The sequence below is a fragment of the Diceros bicornis genome, chromosome X, assembly GCF_020826845.1.
Source record: "Diceros bicornis minor isolate mBicDic1 chromosome X, mDicBic1.mat.cur, whole genome shotgun sequence".
NCBI lineage: Eukaryota > Metazoa > Chordata > Mammalia > Perissodactyla > Rhinocerotidae > Diceros > Diceros bicornis.
Window position 1 is genome coordinate 21,205,794 of NC_080781.1, and position 19,252 is coordinate 21,225,045.

Consider the following 19,252-nt stretch of genomic DNA (forward strand, 5'->3'; position numbering starts at 1 on the left):
AAATTAAAAACAAAATTCCTTGATCAGTATTATGGGTTGAATTGTGTCCCCCAAAAATATATGTTTAAGTCCTAATCCCTAGTACCGCAGAATGTGACCTTATTTGGAAGTGAGGTTGCTGCAGATATAATTAGTTAAGATGAGATCGTACTGGAGTAGGATGGGCCCTTAATCCAATATGAAGACAATGTGAAGACACAGAGAAGAATGCCAGGAAGAATGCCATGTAACAATGGAGGCAGAGATTGGAGTTATGCGGCTGCAAATCAAGGAATGCCAGGGATTGTGACACCAGAAGCAAAGAGAAAGGCATGGAACAGATTCTCCCCTAGAGCCTTGGAATGAGCATGGTCCTGTTGACACTTGATTTTGGACTTCTAGCCTCCAGAACTGTGAGACAGTAAATTTCTGTTGTTTTAAGCCACCCAGTTTGTGGTGATTTGTTATGGCAGCCCCAGGAAGCTAATCCAGTGTTTAGAATTACCCTTTTTGATATGTGTCAGAGTACGAGCATAAATAAAGAAATGATATAATAAATAAAGTTATAAAAATAAACAGCATCACAAAATCGTATTTAGACAATACTTCAAAATAATCTTTCTCTTCATATAAATAATATGTAACTATGGGAGGAATTATAGGTAAGGAAAGCCAAAAAAAAAAAAAAAAGAACAAAAGAAACTAGAGATCACCACATGTTCTAAACCCAGGGATAATCATTGTTAAATTTTGTGGCATAGCCTGACAACATAACTATGTAAAATAGATAATTTTTCCCCAAATAGGATTATACTATATGCATTGGCTTTGTGACCAGTTCTTATTTTTAGCATTGCATCTTAAACATGCCATTATTTTTATAACTCAGAAAAATCAATTATTTATTTTTCTAATTTTGTATCATTTACTACTTTACAAAGTGCTTCCATAGCCATCATCTCATTTGATAGTAAAGGAACGTGAATGAAGACAGCTAGAGAAGAGTGGTGTATAGCCTGTTTGCCATAAGATGGGGAATCAAATTTCAGGGAGGAAATATTGGTTTACTGTTTGGTTAAACTGAGGAGTGGGAGGAAGAATTGAACCTTAATTTATCATTACCTACTCCCTCCTTTGTCCTAAACTTGGGAATCAGCTGTTAGGGAGCCCAGCACAATGGAAAAATAGAAAATGGTGAAGTAAAAGGAATACTAATGCTCAATGATTACTCTCTATTTATATTATGTGACTGTTAAAAATCATCACGTAGATGAAGAGTCAGTAATATGAGAGAATATTCATTGTGTGTTAAAGGAAAATTAGATTATAAGAATGTATGTACCATATGACCACAATTTTAGAAAGCAAAATATGTGTATATATGTGCGTGGAAAAAAAACTGGAAAGATCTACATGAAAATGTCAGCAGTGGTTATATTTGGGTTATCGAATTACAGTTAATTTTTTAAAAGTTATATAAGAAGAGGACCTTGGGGAAAAGTTGCTGAATTCTAAAGAGGTGAAGATGTTTCAGGAATGGATCAAAAATACCAGTATCTTATATTTACACAACACTTTGGCTAACAGATATAAATATACAGTTGGTGGGTTTGGGTTCCGAGATCTAGCCTAAGTCATCTGAATGGAGTGATCTTTCCTCTATATAATGCAATAATGAAGGGTACAATTTGAACCCTAGGGGGTCAAATGGTAGGTAACGTGAAAGAAAGAAATGGAGTCTAAATAATAAAAAATATTGTTTGTATTTGTTTGACCAGTATTTAAACTCCTACTATATGACTGTACTGTACTGGATGCTGGAGGGGTTATTAAGGAAATAAAAGACATGGTGGTTTGCAGTCTGCTTAGGAAAGCAAACATGCGCATGTGAATAAATTAGTCCTTTAGCTCCCTGGCTTATATCTCATGACACTGATCTCTCTTATGAGGACTTATTTGATGTCTGTCTTCCTGTTCAGACTATAATTTCCATGAAGATGGGAATACATGTATGTTTCACTTTTTTTGGTGTCCCAGGAGGCTAACTCTTTGATGTAGGCAGGCAATAAACATTAATTGAATGAATGAATGGGCAACAGTGTGAGCATTTAAGGAGAAAAATAATGCAGGCTGACGCAGATGGAGAAGGCCTTGTGGGAGATATGGAACTTGGACCAGGTCTGAAAAATGGTGGATGTGATTAGGAAGGAGGGATTTTTAGGAGTGGAAGGGAAAGAATAGGAAAAAATTGCTGTCTAGACCCAAATGGAAGAATGAAGAGTCTAAAGGACTGAGCTTTGAATTCTGAGTAATGGGGCGGGAAAACATGGTTATAAGAGATTAACCAAAGGAAAGGAAAGTAGGACTTAGAAAAAAGGATTACAGAGTGATTGAAGAAAATACAGTATGGGTCTTCTTTAAAAGGAAAAAAAGAAGAAATAGTATTGTAAGTGACTAATTTCTTTAGGAAAGATTACTCTATGAATCATATTATTTGACTAGTGTGATGAAATTTTAAATGCATGTATATTTAATGCTTATTTAAAGTTCCAAGAATATTTGAAGGTATCAGATGTTCATTGTTCTCTTTTAAGCTGTCAATTATAAAAACTAAATCAGCTGTATAATTAATAATAATGTTTTCTAATTGCTGGGCATTGTCAGGAATGATTTAATATATTAACTTGTTTTATCCCCTCAATAAGCCTATTGTTATTCTCATTTTACATTTGAGGAAAACGAGACAGAAAAATATTTTAATAACTTGCCCATAGTTACACAGCTAGTAAGGGGCAGACCTGGGAGTTGAATTGGACCAGTTTGGCTTCAGAATCTGCAAGTTTAACTATTGAATTATGCCTTTCTATTTGTATTGTTCCTATGTGACTAACGGATAGTAGCAGAAACTGTAATCATTACTTTAAAATATATTCAAATCACGGATGTGAATTTGAAAAGGCAAGAGAGAAGGCTAGGAGAATTGAGGAGTGGATGAATATATTAAGATGGGATAGCATATAAAATGATGATGGAAATGTTCATGTGAAGTAACATGTTCATTCTTTCATATTTGTTCAGAGAAGCATTGTCTAATAGAAATATAATGCAAACCACGTATGTAATTTTAATTGTTTTAATAGCCAGATTAAAAAAGTAAAAAGAGCGCCAGCCCTGGTTGCCTAGTGGTTAAGTTCAGTGCACTCTGCTTCTGTGGCTGGGCTTCGGTTCCCGAGTATGGACCTACACCACTTGTCTGGCAGTGGCCATGCTGTGGCAGTGGCTCACATACAAAAAAAAGGAAGATTAGCAACGAATGTTAGCTCAGGTCAAATCTTGCTCAGCAAAAATAAATAAATAAATAAAATAAATTAAAAAGTAAAAAGAAACAGGTAAAATAATTTTGATAATATATTTTATTTAACCAAATACATCTGATATGTTATCATTTTAATGTGTAATCAATATATAAATTATTGAGTTATTTTATATTCTTTTTTTCATAGTAAGTTTTTAAAATCTGGTGTATATTTTACACCTACTGCACATATCGATTTGGACTGGCCACATTTCATGTGCTCAATAGGCACAGGTAGCTGGTGGCTGCTGTATTGGACAATGTGGGCTTGGCAGACTAAATGTCTTAGGAGTGAATCTCTTATTTTTTGTTTTCATGCATTAATCTGAGTTTCTTTACTTTTTTTGTGTATGTATGTACATCATATACTGTCATTTAGTTCATCTAAAAGATTTTATGGGCCTATTCCAATGTCTTATGAAAACTACTGTGTTAATAGCAAAGCCCAGGAATTCTGGACTTTCTGCTGCCTTTGAAACTGTATACATTTTGATTTTTCTATACAGTGAAGCTGATCTTGTTTTTCGACAGATCGCTTTTTTGGGGTGTACACAGATGAATTTCTGAGTACTCTTTATTTTGTTTCAAAGCCTCTGCTTTCTTTCTTGCAAGGGAGCCCATTTGGGCTAATGAACTGAATTTACTGATCTCTTTTCTCCTCCACAAAACACCTTAAAATCTAGTTCTACTTTCAGAGGAATTTCAGAAATATCGATGTCTCTTCTGATAGGTTCTCAGGGTCTAGGTAATTAACTTCTTTCCACTAAGCCTGAGGGATCCATATCTGTGGAGCAATTATTTTCTCCAAAGCTGTTATACTTCTGTGGTGTTCATTTGCCAGAAGTTAGATTGAAGTACACTTAGTGGCTTAGAACTGAAATGTGAGCAATGGTATGAAGCGGTGATAGAAACAGATTCCTGAAATAAAAAGTCTGGAAATCCATGAACATTGTATTGGTGTTGTATAATTCTATTAGCCATCAACTCAACAAGAGGTGCAAATTTATTTTAAATATATCCATTTAAAGTATATATTATATATTATATAAATATATTTATAAGTATATACATAAAGAAAAAAATATAAAGGAAATATACATAAAGAAAACCTAATAATTACATTTTTCCACTTGAATTTTAGGAAGTTTTTGGTAATTGGAAGCATTCAGGTGGTAAACCAGGTTAAGTTAAATAACTTACTGAGAATCTAAGTAAATGTTGGAAGAATGTTATTAGTAAAATTAATTTAACAAGACTTTTCTGACTAATAGTTTCTCTTGCTGCAATGAATGGCATTGACTTGGGAAGAAACTGTAGCAACATCTTGGTCAGTTAGACAAGATGTGACTTTGCTTTGTCAATTTACTACTATAACAACGAAAAAGATTCTTATCCCAAGGGAGTTAAAAACGTGTGGTTCTCATACTAAATGACCGTGAATAACCAAAAACATTTTTTGGGATATCCTAACCCTCATTCATTGAGTTTACACAGAATTTTGGGGTTAATCTTGCTACCCACTGGATGTCACTGTTGCTGCACCAAAAATGTCAAGTTTTCAAGCGTTTTTTCAGTCACCCAAAAGGCGCATAAGGAAGCTTCAATTAGAGATATCAGTGATAATGCTGTGAGATGGAACAGAGAAGACCAATAGCTAGGTTTTCAGGTTGATATTTAAAACGTTAGTCTGTATCATCCTTGATTTTCACCACAATGACAGTCGATAAAACACTTTCATGTTGAGACTAGAGAGACTTTTGTGGAGTGACCCAGAGCTGTGTTTGATATCACGGTGGTGTTTTCATCATTTTGAAGCAGGGCAGATGTTTTTACATCTGTTCCTTCTTGTCCCAATGAAGGTTGAAAGGAGTCTTGCTTGATTGAGTCCCCATAGATAAGGAATATGGAAATTATATTTTTAACCTTGATGTGACTGGACTGCTAAGTAACAAGTAGAAGAAAACATCTTTCTTTTGATTGTTTGTTTGTGAAAGCTTTCCACTCCAGTGGTAAAGAATTCATCCATATTAAAGATGTCAAATCATCTCAAGAATTAAGAATACATTTTTTGTTATTTTCATTTTTCTCATTTGTTTACATCTGGTCAGTTGAAATGCTGTCACTTACTGGTGTATAAAAGACATGATAAAGCATTGGGTTCACAAAAAAGTTATGGTCCTTGAAGTTTGTTTGCAATTTCCAAAGAATTCAAAAAGTTATATGGAGTTTACAAAGGAGAATATTTGGATTTAAAGTATTAGAATTGGAAATGAATATATTTACCTTTATGTCATAATATGATCTTGCCTGCCTAGTGTTGACATTATTTAGCTTTCAAACAATGCTATAGTTTAGTGACTTAGGGGGAATATTATAGTTACTGCTAAACTCCCTGAGAGCATGTTGATGTTTTCTTGTTCCTTTCAGCATCTCCAGTGCTCAGCATGGTGCCGATTGTACAGTAGGTATTCAGTAATGTTGATTGGATTGGATATGACAACATGCTAAGTGAGGGGCTGTTAAGATAGAATAGTAGATGTCTCTTGTAGCCTTAGGGAGCTCACGATCTAGATGAGGAGAAGGCATACTGACAACAAACAGTAAAAGAACTCTTACAGCAGTACCATTGGTAAGAGCACTTTGATATTTACTTCAATAGTTTGTGGGACTTAACTGTGTGTCCGGTCACAGGATGTTACAATTTAAAGAGAAACAACATGTTGAGAGGCAACCCTGGATGAAAACATCAAATTCATCTATTTTAAAATATATAAAGTATTTTTAAATGTTGTCTTTGTTTTTGTGAGCTTCTTAATTTGTCTTCGCTTGACTCCTTGAAGTTCCAAGAGGAGAGATGAATCGTTTAGAGTCTTGCTGCTCAAGGGGAGGTAGCAGCATTGGCATCGCTTGAGGGCTTGCCAGAAATGCAGAATCTCAGGCTCCATCTCAGACCTGCTGAATCAGAATCTGCATTTTCACAAGATTCCTGGGCAGTTCGTACGTTCATTAAAGTTTGAGAAGGACGGAGTTAGGGAATCTGTTGTGTTAGCAATAGGTCAAGGATATGTGGAAGCCTTATTTCTAGAAGAGAATGGAGGTTTATGTCAGAACAATCAATACTTACAGTGTTGTTTACTAGAGAACGATTAATGAAGGGAAACAGTGGAAATGTTGTTAGTGAAATTTTTATGAAGCAGTTTGGAAAAGGCTGACCAGCACATCAAGGGAGCCGTTCTGAATTGGCCAATAAATGGAAAAAGTGAACAGGTCCAGACTGATCCTTGCCTCTCTCCAGCTGCTTAATTTTCATAGGAAGCTGCTCTGTTGATTCGCCAAGATCAAATGAGACTTGGTGATTTTTCCTTTTTATTCCCCTCAACCCTGGGGCAACAATAGCTAGAATTTTGCTTCATTGCCAGACAGTTCTTCGAGAAAAGAGGTTGCTCGCTTTATATAATAATATTTTACAACTTAACTCGCCTCCTCCCACAGATTACTTTCATAATGAGAGGACCAAGGACCTGTGGATTCTGCAGAACCTTCGTTTGACAAGATGCCTGTGAATGGTGATGCACAGATGGGCTGGGGTGAACTTAATTCATTATTGCACACACACTACAGCTTTGTTTATTATTAATGACATGGTAGACATTTTCCTTAGCTCTGGAACTGAATAAAGCAATAACCCCACCATAAGGGAGACAGGAATTGGAAGATAATAAATATTTATCACCGAATCTCGCTCTTTTCTAGCAACCACAAATGGAGGAGGAAATGAGTGTCTAATTTTTTTGAGAGCCAGTGCCAGGAAAACAAAAGCTTTAAAAAAAATTCATTAATCAAGCAGATTGATTGCTGTGGGTTCTAGAAATCTCAATACGGTTTTTTAATAGAGGGAGATGCAATGATTGAGCACAGTTGAGACACACTCTTTGAGACCCACAATCTTGGCCAGATGCCACTTGCAAAAAATGACTATCATCTATCAGGAGTATTAAGTAGTACAATCTGGTGGCTGTGTTCATAAAACAGTATTATTTTTGTTTTCCTGGGCTAAATACACAGTATAGCAACAAAACCATAAAACTGCATTGTCTCACACAGCAAGTTGAGTTCACTTCAAGGAATTTACTAATACATTGGAATTGTGTTTAAAGACTATGTATAAATAGAGGTGTGTTATGCACATAATTTTTTTTTTTTTTTTGCTTTTTCTGGTGTGCGATGGTGCCCTTGAAGGAGTCTGAGGTCTTCAAACTCTGTCAGAAGGACAGCTCAGCTTCTCTAGGACAGGAACCAATTTCCTCAATTTATGCATTTCATTGCCATTGTTTAATGCTAAAGAGGAAAAGACAGAACTAATATGGGCTTCTAGTCTCGTCACTGTAACTGATAATCCGTGTGACTTTGAACAAGTTGTTCTGCCCCTCGAGGCCTCAGCTTTCTCGTTTGATAAATGACGGGATTGAAAACGTAGCTCCCTGAGGCCCCATCTTGTATTAGAATTCTGATTCCACAACTCCATTGCTAGCCTTGGTTTTCTCATCTGAATCCCTATCCTTGGCTTCCCATATAACTTTGGCATCAAGACTGTTGCAAATGTATTTATTTGTAATCTTACTCCTCTCTATCTTCTTTTTTATTCACCTGAGCTGTATTTTATCTTTGTTTTATATTATTTGATGTTCATCAGTAACACAAAATAACTGATTTTGCATCTGTCCCAGTGGATATGTGATAACTTTAACTAAGGCAAGCAGCGTAGCTACTACTGGGATCCCACTGAATTTTCTTTGCAGCCACGTTTGTTGGGTGATGTTTTTACCTGGTTCATCCTTTGGGGCTAAGGGTCTCATTGAATGAGGAAAGAATCTGGAGGAAATAATTCTATAGTTTCCTCCACAAAGGAGGGAAGACAAAAGGGATGACTGATAGAGATGGGATAGAAACAAAATCCATTAATTCTAACCATCTCTTGTTTAACATATGTGGTCTAATGTCTTTCCTAGGTGTTGTATGTGGAAATGTCTACTATAGGGAATATTTGTCTCAGTGCACCAAAGACAAAGGTATATAGTGCACACATTTTGTGTACCAAATTAGTAATTCTCAACACACTGGATTAGATAATCATTGGGCCAGATTTCACAAGGCGAATGAACTACTCTCAGCACAGCAGATAATGCATTTCCCATTTTCCTAAATTTGTTCCTGACCATTATGATGCTATTTAATGCCCTGGAGATACAATTACTAAATGGTACACTAGTAGACTGAACAAGTTAATGCACCTCTCAAAATGCCTACCTTATACCCAGGGAGAAACTAATTCCCCATATTATCACATCCCGTGTGTTATAGAAATGTCGGTATGGTCATCACTATCAACACTTCACCCTTACAGCTTCTCTTTAACTTTGTTATACTGTTAAGATATGACTTCCTCAACCAAAAAAGGGGCTCATTTGTAGAAATAAGGCATCTCTATCCCCATGGATTTGTGTGAATTGAGCTAGATTTCTAATTTTTAAAAATGTACATATTTAAACATACAAACTATTCTTGAATTCAGTACCATAAAAGAGTATTTAGTGATATTGTCAATGATGATCATTGGACCAAAACACATATCTTTAAAAGTGCATTTTCTTGGGTGGTAATTTTAAATGAATTTATTCTCCAGCATTCATTCAATTGTACAATTCTGGGCCAGTATTCTGTGCAGGTCTTGCATTTTCAAGATTCATTTTCTAATCAGTGAAATCATTTACCCCTCTCAGATGCTAGGCCAGGAGTAATGGAGCTGAGAGAGTCTTTAACTATGACATGCTGCCTTTTCTCTCATATTTCTGGGAAAGGCAGAAAAAAGAACACCTTAGCATCGTCTTTCTTCACCCAAAGAGGAAACAGACACTAATCAACATTCAATTCTGCCCCCAAATTCAGCAACTCAATTGTCCACAGTGTCACAGTGCTGTCTGTCACATGGGCTCCTAATCATGAAGTCTTCTTAAAATAATGGCAAGTCGTACCTTTGGTGTACCCCAGGTGTGATCCGGTCCACTGCCCAGGACCATATCATTTCTCCAGAAGGAGAAATGATAATGATGGGCAAAGTGGTGGCATCTCTCTTTAAAATTCCCATCATATAGTGAGACTTAGAGCTTTGTAAAATGCCTGACAGTATGCTCTGCTTTTACAACGATAAAATCAATATGTTTGGAAAGATTTACATTTTCATCAAGGCAAAGAACATGGCAGAACAGTGTTGGCAGAAAGGATTTAAGGAATTGAAAAATCACTGACTCTCTAAAATGCCTTGGGAGAGCAATATTAGAAAAGCAGATGAGGTAATAGTCTGTATTAATGTATAGTTGTCTAGCATTTTGGGGAGTGCAATATGGAAGCCAAATTTTTATGCATCTTTCTTTTAAGTTATTTGTGCATTGGTGAAAATGTATAAATTGGGAAGAGCAGGACCATGAAATTGACAGTCTGTCTAACTCTATCTGAGGTAAGTTCAGTCTTGTCTTGTCACATCTTTCCCATTAAACCTGACTGTTCCCAAATGTCTTTCACCAATTTTTTAGTGGTAACCAAGGAAACACAGTAAATGGGACCCATCTGTCTAGGGATTGGCTCACTAGAATTTCTACTTCTGTTAGGATTTCTGTCTTCTCATCATTTCTTATGGCTAGATTAAAAGTTTACTTTTGATTTTCACCTTTTGGAAAGACCATGAGAAGGCTTGAAGATTGTTTTAGAATCATTTTGATTTCACCAAATTACTCTTTCCTCAGGTTGATCATTATCTGATACTTCGGGAAGTTGGAACAACTGTTTATTATCCTAATAGAAGGGAATGGAGACACGAATAATAGAAACCCACAAATAACCCACAGATTATTACACTTTGGTTTTGAATGAAAAATTACAGCATTTTCATTTAAAATGTTTTAAGTAGGAGATCTGGGCATCTACCAAAACTTGCAGTATCTTTTTTTTCGCCTTCATTCTAGGTTAGGTCTCCCTTTTTGTGTTCTTATGACACTATACTCTCCATTCATAGTTCTGACTAGTGTTGTATTTTTAATCTATTGATTATTGTCTGCCTTTCCCTCATGACGGCAGGGACAGAGTCTGTTTCTGCTCATTGTTGTGTCCCCTGTGGTCTCAAGCAGTGCCTGATGCACAGTGGACTATCAACCCTTTGACGAATGAATGGAATGAACACTGTTTGTACGGTCATCATATTTCATAATAATCTTGTTTTGAAATAACAAGGTAAGACATACTTCTTGTAAAAATATAAAATAAAAAGTAATGTCTTCCTCTGATTACCAAATGATTGAAGACCATTTTGGAAAATGTGAAAAAAAAAAAACACACAGGGAAATAGAAATTATCCATACCCTTACCATCCAGAGATAATTGCTGCCAATATTTTGGTGTATATGCTTCTAGTAATTTTTCTTTGCTTGCATTCACCCATACATAAACATATTTCCTCTGTCCCATCTATATGAAAAATACTGTTGGTAAACTGCTTTTCACTCAAATTGCATATTGTGTTTCCCCATACGTAATTATTATTCTATCACATTATTTTATTTGTTGTAAAATGGTTCCTTAAATGGATTTGCTATGATATATTTCGTGAATCTCTCCATAGTGGAATGTGTGCACCACAGAGGGTGGTATAGAGTGCAAATGTAGTTTCTATTTCTATTTATTTTGTATATAAAAATAAGAAAGAAGTTAGGCTTTGTTATTATTTAATATGCAAGTTGACATAGATGCATCCATTCAGTTTACATATGAAATGAATATGGGTTCTGTTTGGCCAAGGGGAATCCAGGAGGAAGACAGAATTCCAAAGGGGCTTGATGGTGACTCACTCACTTGTTGTTTCAGTCTTTTGTTGATTTCAGTTGATTTGTGCCCTGTTTATAGGATTTATGGATTGGATTATATGTTAACTATATTACATACTAACTAATCTGTTGGTCTGCAAATAGACCAATAGATTAAAAGGAATTCTGCCAAGAAGTTGAGGATTAAGAGACTACTCAGAATACAAGTACAGTGAACCACAAGAAAATGGCAGAGCTGACTCTTCTATTCTTGTATGAGTTCTTCCTTAGCTGCACTGTTGGGTATGAGCAATGATGCTAATCATGTCTGACAGTATAATACTTACCAGTATTTATTCACACACAAGCACACACACACAATCTGTATCTTCAATGTAAAGTTGATGTTTTAACACTATGCGAGAAAGTAATTGATTTTCAAAACGAACGTGTAATGGAGAGTGCATTTTGGAAATAGATGTTTGGGAATGTTTCCTTCCTCATGAGATTTTTGTCACTGAAAACCAGCATCACGTATAATTCTCTCTCTCTCTCTCTCTCTCTCACACACACACACACACACACACACACACACACGTTGTAATTTTCTAACACCTGAAAAACTTTTCAAAAAAGAATTTGGGTGGCATTTGTAACAGTTTGTTAAAGATATAAAAATATGGCACATTCTGATTAGTTTGCAAGAATAACTGATGAGCCTTAAGGAAGGTGGAAATTTACTGGCCTATTTGCCCCCAAACTCATTGTATGTAAATGATTGTTGGGAATAGGAAGCAAGTATCATAATTTGGTAAGCATGAGCAATGACGCATTTTTCCCAAGTACGTATTTTTGTAATATGTCTTTTTCAGTTACAGCACTATTAAAACTAAGAATTATAATAAACTGAACTTAGAATCCGAACTTCAAATTGCTACATTAGAGTGTGTTAAACTAAGATTTAAAAAGATGAAGCATATTCAATCACATCACTCTTCCTAGAACAGTTATAGCATAATATTTCTGGGAGAGAAATAGGTTTTTGGTACCATTAAGAAATGACATGAAAATTACTTCAAAATATTGTTTTTATAATGTTTATTTCTTTAAAATAATTTCTATTTTTGGGAAAGTCGTGATGTATATGACATTTTCAGCTGTATATTATATTATTTATAAATAAAATAAATATAGTATATTGAAGATATTATGTATTTTTAATGATGAGTCTGCAATAAATATTTAGGATCACTTCCATACACAAAGTGGGAATTAGGGTAGGAAATAAATGGGATAAAGACTGCCAAAGAAATTATAATTTGTAACTATATACAGGAACTAGTCACGCCAATTATCTTAAGAAAATGTCCTGCTAAGCCTTCACAACTTATAGCAAAACACATTATCTCTTTGGGCATTGGGACCAAAGCCAGATACACCTTGGACTTTATCATCTTAAGACCGAGTCAGCTCAAGATCTTGATTTTTATCCCTCAGACATGACCTCTTTAACTGTAAATTCCTTCACTTTCCAACATGTGTGGAATGTAGAATGTATCTTTATCTGGTCTCTTATTCCCTTCTGTTTACACTTGGCTTCTTGTTCATCTAGACTCAGCTGCTTCAAAGCATCCATAAGCACTCTAAACCTCTGGCCTCTTTGACTAGTACATGCCATGTCTTTTTCCAAGCCTTACTCATCCCCACTCCTGCTCCTAAACTAGAAGAGTCATAGTAAGTGTATGTTTATATGAAGCTGCCAAACTGTTTTCCAGAATGGTGGTACCATTCTGCATTCCCACTAGCAATATATGAGGTCCAGTTGCTTGCAGCCTTACTAGTACTTTGTACTGTCATTTTTTTTTTGTTTTAGTCATTCTGTCACCCCCAGCTTTATTGAGATATAATTGACATATAACGTTGTATAAGTTTAAGGTGTACAACGTGATGATTTGATATACATATGTATTACAAAATGATTACCACAATAAGGTTAGTTAACACATCCATCACCTCACATAACTACAATTTTTTTGTAGTGACAACATTTAAGATCTACTCTCTTAGCAACTTTCAGGTATATGAAACAGTATTGTTAACAATAGTCACCATGCTGTATATTAGATCTCCAGAACTTATTCATCTTATAGCTGGAAGTTTGTGCCCTTTGACTGACATCTCCTCATTTCCTGCACCCTCCAGCCCCTAGCAACCACCATTCTACTCTCTGCTTTTATGAGTTAAGCTTTTTTTAGATGCCACATATAAGTAATATCATACAGTATTTGTCTGTCTCTGTCTGACTTATTTCACTTAGCATAATGCCCTCAAGGTCCATCCACATTGTCGCAAATGGCAGGATTTCCTACTTTTTATGGTTGAATAATATTCCATTGTATATATACACTACACTTTTTTTCTTTTTTTATGAGGAAGATTCTCCCTGAGCTAACATCCATCGCCAATCTTCCTCTGTCTTTTATTTTGGCTTGAGGAAGATTAGCCCTGAGCTAACATCTATGCCAATCTTCCTCTATTTTGTATGTGAGATGCCTCCATAGCATGGCTGATGAATGGAGTAGGTCTGCACCGGGATCCGAACCCATGAACCTGGGCCGCCACAGCGGAGTGCACAGAACTTTAACCACTGAGCCACGGTGCCAGCCCCCCATACTACATTTTTTTTTTCATACTACATTTTTTTAATCCACTCATCCATTGATGGACATTCAGGTTGTTTCATGTCTTGGCTATTGTGAATAATGCTGCAATGAACATTGGGGTGCAGATTATCTCTTCGAGATAGTGATTTCATTTCTTTCAGATATATACCCAGAAGTGGGGTTGCTGGATCATATGTTAGTTTTGTTTGTAATTTTGTGAGGAATCTCCATACTGTTTTCCATAGTGGCTGCACCAATTTACAGTCCCACCAGCAGTGCATAAGGGTTCCCTCTTCTCCACATTCTCGCCAACGTTTGTTATCTCTTGTCTTTTTGATAATAGCCATCCAAATAGGTGTGAGATGATATCTCATTGTGGTTTTGATTTGCATGTCCCTGATCATGAGTGATATTGAGCATCTTTTCCTATTCCTGTTGGCCATTTGTATGTCTTCTTTGGAAAAATGTCTATTCAGGTCCTCTGCCCATTTTTTAATCAGATGATGTCTTTTTGCTATTGAGTTGTATGAGTTCCTTATATATTTTGGATATTAACCCCTTATCTGATATGTAGTTTGGAAATATCTTCTGCCATAGGTTGCCTCTTCATTTTGTTGACTGTTTCTTTTGCTCTGCAGAAGCTTTTTAGTTTGATGTAGTCCCACTTATTTATTTTTGCATTGTTGCTTTTGGTGTCATATCCAAAAAATCACTGCCAAGACCAATGTCAAGGAGCTTTTTGTTTTAACCATTCCAATAGCTGTACAGTAGTATCTGCTGTTTTTTGGTGGAGTTCTTTACAAATGTCGATTACATCAAGTTGATTGATAATATTGTTCAAGTCCTCTGCACCCTAGCTGCTTTGGGTCTGTCTCACAGATTCAGAACTAGGGAGTTTACACACAAAGTTAAGGGATCCCCTCGTCCAGCTCTTTCATTTCCAGAATTTTTCTTGTGCTCTGCGGATCGCAGATGTCCCTCTTTCTGGTCATTTTGCCAGAAAGATAGCATTTCTCTTGAAGTTTTAATTTCCTGTGCTGCTGCCATGCATTTCTGTGTGACTACAACTTCCCTTGGGACAAAGTGGTGACAGAAGAGAGAGAGACAAAAACCAAGCATTTTCCCACAGTATTCGCACCATACACCTCTTTTTCTAATTCCTCTGTATGGAAAGACAGAGTTTCTCTCAAAGTTTTGGCTGTCTATGATGCCAATGCGTAGTTCCATGACTGAGGTCCTCCATAGAGAAAGGCAAGGAGAGAAAAAAGAAAAAAAAATAGGAATTCTGCTATACTCTTCCACTTGCAAGCACCCCTTTTCCTGAACCTCTGGTCAGGAATATGGAGTTTCTCTGAGGTTTTGCTGCCTGGATCCACTGCACAGTTTTGTAATTGGTGTCAAAGCTGGAGGAGGTAAGAGGGAAAAATATGTGGAAAATCACTACTGTATGGGTTGCTTCTTTAAATTTTGATTTCTTTTCCAATTTTTCTTGCATTGTTTACTTTTCAGAGTCCTCGACAAGTTGCCTTTTGTATCCAGAGTATTTAGTTGTAATCACTGTATTATAAGTATTTAGTTATAATCATTGGGAGAGAGAGAAGGTAGTGGGCTGATTGCAACTTGGCCAGCACTGGAAGTCCTGATTTGTGTTTTGAAAAGATCAATCTATGGACCAAGGTAAGAGGGGTGCAATGAGGTGAGTGTGTAGGTTGCTATAATAGTCTACTTAACAGATGGTGATGGCTTGGATTAGGAAGGTAGCAGCTGAGATGGTGGGAAAGGTATGGCTTTAAGAGACATGTTGGAGGCAAAATTAATTGGATTCAGTAATAAGTTGGAAGCAGGGAATGAAGGGGACATGTAAAAGTTGATTCCTATAATTCTGGTTTGAGAAAATGGGTGGATGGTGGTACCATTTGCTGAGGTAGGAAATGTTTGAAGAGGACCATGTTTGAGTGTGTGTTTGTGTGTAGAAGGAAGGGCATAGGAGGTTATGAGTTCAGTTTTGGACACGTAGAGCTTAAGGTGCATTTGAGATAACTAAACGAAATGTCAAGTAGGCAGATGTACGTATACACAGGTTTGGAACCTACAGGAGAGCTTTAGGCTGGAGATATAAATTTATGAATTATCTACGTAAAGATGGTAATCAAAGTCATGGTTATAATTTTATATAGAGAGTACTGGGAAGAAAAGAGGGTCCAAAACCGTGTCTTGAAGAACTCAGACATTTAATGGCGTGTTAGAGGATAAACTATGACAAGGAGACTTAGAAGGAATGAACAGAAATATAAGAGGAAAACAGGAGAAGGGAGTGTGTTGTGGAAGCCAAGGACAGGGAGTATTAAAACAAATTGATTGGATCACAGTGTCAAATGTTCCTGAGACATCAAAGAAGATGAAGAGTGAAAAATATCTCCTTTGGGTTTAGCAACATGGGTGTCATTGGTAACTTTAGTTGAGTAGAGAAGTGGTAACCAGGTTAGAATGAATTGGAGAATGACTAGGAGGTGAACAGATGGAGATCACAAGTATAGACAACTCCCAGGAGAAGGTTTGCTATGAAGCGGAAGATGGAGATAGGTCACTATTTACTTGGAGATATGGGATAGAAGGAAGCATTATTTTAAATGGGAGAAACTTGAGCATGTTTAAAAACTTATGGGAATGGTCTATTTGAGGGAGGATCTTGAATATATAAGAGAAAGAAGGAATAATGTAAAAGTAAGTTTCTAGGGAAGGCCAGAGGAAAATGGGATCCAAAGCATCAAGGGACTGGCCTTACCTGGGAGGCAGCCTCAACCCTAAAAAAGGGTCAGGTTGGGGAGAGCACTCAGGATGGACTCAGCGGATTTCATTTGATAGCAGAAAGTTGAGAGAGTTCCTGTCTGGTGGCTTTTATATTGTATATAAAATAGTAGGTGATATCATGTTCTGAGAGTTAAGGGGGGGCGGTAAGGAGTGTTGGATTAGGGAACCCTCTGAAGTTTGAGGAAACAAACGCTATAGAGAGTGGGAGAATGAGCTGTCAAGGAAGCATAGGAAGCCATGGCTCCTTTTAACTCCATGCTTCAGACATATTGAACTTCTTCCCGTTACTGCACCCTACCATGCATTCCTTCTCCTCTGAGCTTTCCCCTCTGTCATTACCCCTGCCTGGAACACTCCTCCTGCCACCTTCCTCCAATGGTTCCCACTCATCCTTCAGGCCTCAATTTAGATGCATTTCCTCTAAGGAGCCTCTTCTATGGTTAGGTAGAAGAGGTTAGCTCCCTGGGTATGTGCTTCCATGGCCACTTTTACCTTGTTCACCATGGAAGCCATTGCTGTAGTTGCTTGTCTAACTGGCCATCTCTCCTACCAAAAGGTCAACTCTCTGAGGTTCAGGGACCACATAGTTAGGGATGATGATAACATGATAATAGGGCCTCCACCTGATAGGCACTTAAGATACAGCTGCTGAATGAATGCAGTGAACTCACTGTGACAAGAGAATTGGTCACATGGCTGGAGGAGGGTGAGACTCTTAACAGTGGTCTGTCTGGATGAAAAGTGTAGTGTGTAAGAAGCGCTGTTTCGTTAACTCAGACACTGGCCGCTTTGCAACAGAGGCATGAAGGAAAACATCAGGGTGGCGTAAGACTAAGACTAATTTTTTTCTACGGGCAGTAAGTTCTAGGGGGAACACGGACCCATGCTTCTCCCAGCTGCCCTAATAACCTGATAGTGCTGAAAGGGGGATACTCTGGGTGCTCGAGGGTGGGGACACTGGCTAAAAGGAATACCACTATTCCGAATGAGGCTCTAATTTGCATGGGACCAAATGTGGTCATGAGTCTTGGTGGCTGATTTCGACTCTGTTATTTAATGTTGCTCATTATTCCAGCAACCTGAGAATAACAGCTGGACTGTGTGGGATGAAAGCATCTTTTCAGTGCAAGCAAACAGATCATAGCAGTTCTCTTGGAGAAATATCACTTGTTAGTTTGCAAAAATAAATCCCCGTTTTTGTCCTCGTTCTTAAAAAATGCCAAATTGCAAGATGTGCGTGTGTGTGTAAGATGAGGCAAGGACAAATTTAAACTAGAGGAAATGCTTTAAAGCTAGGCTGGCTCCTTCTCTCTCAAAGGCTGATAAACTGCAAATGCCATTTAGGCACTGGATTTACAGTTACTTTTGTGTATGCCCTGAAACTCACTTATCTTCGGGGGATACTAGTTCACGGAGAAAACAAGTTAGTACTGAGAAGTTCAATTACTCTCCTAAAATATCAATAGCTTAGCAGTAAGAAAGGCAGAACAACAGGCCCTTTTCTATATTGGATGTATTCTCAAGACATGTATAAAGGCTTGCTACAAACAGCAAGAGAGTAATAGCTCTAAATGTTACTCAGTGGGAAGGGCTGGGAATGGAGGTCCCTCCTCCTAGTCTCCAGTTTGAAACTGTGACTGGTGCTCCATCACTTCACAGCGTGAGCTGCTCTGCCTCTATTTTCCTTTCCCTTTGTTTTAATTATGACTCTTAGTTTTCATGGTGGTGGGACCATTTTCCAGGTCTTTGGTATAGGATTTCTGTTTTGTCTTGTTTCTAGAGGGACTGTCTTCCTTTGGAAGACCCAGCTTTGTGTTTCCTGAAGAACACCTGCTAAGTCAGGGATTGTAGTGTTTCCTGGTTTGCTTTAGTCTTCCTCAGCAGCACAGTAATGCAATCAGCTGAAGAATCCCCTAGGAGAGCCGCATTTTTAGGGTTTCTATTTCAGTCCAAGCTGTTTAATAAATATATTTTGGGGGGCATAAGGTTGATTATTGAAATCCTTTCTTTGAAGGTATCTGCCTTCGTCAATACCCTCACAGCTCCTCGGTGCGTTTAGAGTGTGGTGAGGACTTGTGTCTGGGATCACTTTGTCACAGGAGGGTCAAGTATCTGAAAAAGAGCTTGTCTTTAGTGAAGTCCTGACTTTGACTTTGAGAATACGTGGGTTGTTGAGTCTTTCTGTGTGGCTAAAAGAAATTGATTCATAATATAAGAAAGGACACTAAATGTTTCCACTAATTCCTTTCGTATTTGAAGACAGAAAACAGGGAGAGCTGTGGTAAGCCATACACATATCTGATATGCAGTTACGCAGAACTCTGACATTTGAAGGAAATTCTTGACTCCAAAGAGCAGTTCTATGTAACAAGTCCTCATTTATAATCTATACATAAAGAGGAGGTGGTATGTTATAGTGGTTGAAAAGAGTACTTTGGGGCTAGAAGGTCTAGGTTCTAGCTATTTGGTCTTGGGTAAGCCATTGGACCCTCTTAAGCCTGTTTTCTCATTTGTAAAATGAAGAAAATAATAGTACTCAATGCATAGAGTTGTTATAAGGATCAAATGAGATCATGTGATTAAAATTTGGC

General features: G+C 37.2%; 1 long non-coding RNA gene across 1 annotated transcript in view; it reads left to right on the forward strand.

The window, feature by feature from the left end:
• LOC131400832 (uncharacterized) overlaps nucleotides 1-19,252 on the forward strand; it is a 92,133-nt gene that overhangs the window by 68,627 nt on the left and 4,254 nt on the right. Inside the window, exon 3 of the long non-coding RNA XR_009217467.1 lies at nucleotides 15,360-15,527. This is a non-coding gene — a long non-coding RNA (uncharacterized LOC131400832). The remainder of the gene's footprint in view (nucleotides 1-15,359; nucleotides 15,528-19,252) is intronic.